The following is a 2,386-nucleotide window of genomic DNA, read 5'->3' as shown; positions in this document are numbered from 1 at the left end:
CTGGTCACCAACCAGGCATAGAACCCTGTGATGTGTCCGTCTTTCTTTGACTGTTCTTGGAGAGTAGTTGCTAACACTCTTCTCCCAAGCCGGTTGCTTTGTTTGCCCATGATATTTTTGTTTCATTGTATTTGTGTGTGTGCTTAGTTGTTATCATGGAGTCCTCCAATTCTTCTAGGCCTCATCAAAGCATGTGCCTGGGCATTCAGGGATATCTGTTTTCCAGGTTTTTGACTGCTACCATTACAGATCCCCATACGGCATACAGTAGGTGCTGATCTAATTTTTGTACCATTACTAATCCTTGCCTGGAATGTTGTTCCTAGCTTATTGTCACAGTGGAGAGCGTTCTACAGGAAGAGGACCATCGTAGTGTTTCTGCTTGCCCTTCCTAGGAGGGTTTTTTACCTCCTCATTTGGAAAGTTCAGCTTCAGCATCCCCTTCTGCTTCGGTTGTACTGCTGTCTCCTTCCTTTACTTCCATCGATTTGTCGGTTTAAGTATCGGGAGTTGCACAGGATCAGATGTCATATTTAATAAATGAGAGAGTAAAGAACATGCTTTTCACCATTTACATGTTAAAAACTAAATGTTGCTGAAAGAAAATCGGGTACAGTATGTAATAGTTGTCATTGCTTCAATACAAGTTTCAAACATAACAGATGGAAGCCTGACTAGTACATACTGGCCAGGCTTCCACTCTGATAAACAGTAGTGCCTGAGGTTAAGAAATTAATCCGTTCCAAAGCGGCCTTCGTAACCTGATTTTTTCGTATCCAGAACTACATTTTACATGTAAATCTCCAAATTTACATGTTAAAAACTAAATGTTGCTGAAAGAAAATCGGGTACAGTATGTAATAGTTGTCATTGCTTCAATACAAGTTTCAAACATAACAGATGGAAGCCTGACTAGTACATACTGGCCAGGCTTCCACTCTGATTAACAGTAGTGCCTGAGGTTAAGAAATTAATCCGTTCCAAAGCGGCCTTCGTAACCTGATTTTTTCGTATCCAGAACTACATTTTACATGTAAATCTCCAAATTCATTCCAAGCCCTACAAAAAGACCACAGTAAATTTTATAAAGCTTAATTGACCAATAAGCAATGAAATACAACAGTTTGGACCATTCAATACCTAACATAACTGTTACTGTACCTGTAAATACAGTGTATTAGTGTACAGGATACAAGAAATACTGCGCGTACATGTATGTGCGTATGTAATAAAATGTGAAACCTTACCTTTAGAGTGAGGCGATGTCCTAAAGTGGCGACAGAGGAGGAGGACAAACAGGAGAAAACATGAACACTTAACTTTACGAAACAAATTAAAAAATGGCAGAAAACATTAACGCTAAACTTAACAAAACACATTAACAAATGGCAGAAAACATGAATACTTCTTGATTATCTCCATCTTCATCTCCATAGAAAGCATCCTCTTCTTTCCGTGAACTTCAGGAACATTCTTGGGACCCATGGCTAATAACGTAAGTAATTAAGTTGACACACAACACGATAAAGTAACTTACAGTACAACGAAAGTGAAATCACTAACACGAATTTACGTTAACAAACGAAATCTATGTAAACGAAAGAATTCCATGTATGTAAGATAACGCTGCCGAAACAAAATGGTTGAGGAACTCCCTTACGTAGATGCATGAAGGGATAGATGCTGACCAATAGGAGAGCAGGATCTTCCGGCAGTAACTAGCATCAGGAACCAATGGGAGAGCAGGAGGATGGTGGCGAGTCTACTGAGTTGGTGGCATGCTAGTTTTAAAATTGTTCTCGGCGGCCCTGGCAAATCTCAGACTTTATATACACCCTTTTGCAACCTGAATTATTTTCGTACACAGAAGCAAAAAAAACCTTCGTCTTTGCTTTCGTAACCTCGATTTTTCGTACGTAGGAACTGTATGACTATTTGAAATTTGTATTAGTTCATACACAGAAAAAACCTTTGATCTTAACATTAGAATAAATCTTCTGGTGCCAGCTGCAAACCAGTTAAAAACAATAAAAAATTGTATATGCAAGGAATTGTTGGCATCTGTCATCCCATACATAACTGAGGTGGAAGCGAGTCAGATACCATGGTCGAACCTAGTGATGTATTCAATCTTTCTTCAACTGCCTATGAGAGTGGACCTAGCAGGTCAGTTTGTATCTAGTCCAAGATGAAGGTATGAAAGTAGATGGAATGAGATGACAGGACTGGAACAGACTAGATACAAGCATGTGATTTAGCCATGTTATTAGAGTGATCAATAATATGAGATAATTTTCAGTAGCAAAACATTCTTCACTTTAGCAAGGAGAGAGAGAGAGAGAGAGAGAGAGAGATGATTAACCCACATAAGAGAATTCATTGGTTT

Source organism: Macrobrachium nipponense, chromosome 12, assembly GCF_015104395.2.
Source record: "Macrobrachium nipponense isolate FS-2020 chromosome 12, ASM1510439v2, whole genome shotgun sequence".
Taxonomy (NCBI): Eukaryota; Metazoa; Arthropoda; class Malacostraca; order Decapoda; family Palaemonidae; genus Macrobrachium; species Macrobrachium nipponense.
The sequence above is the reverse complement of the archived record's forward strand: the minus strand, read 5'-3'. Positions refer to the sequence as shown.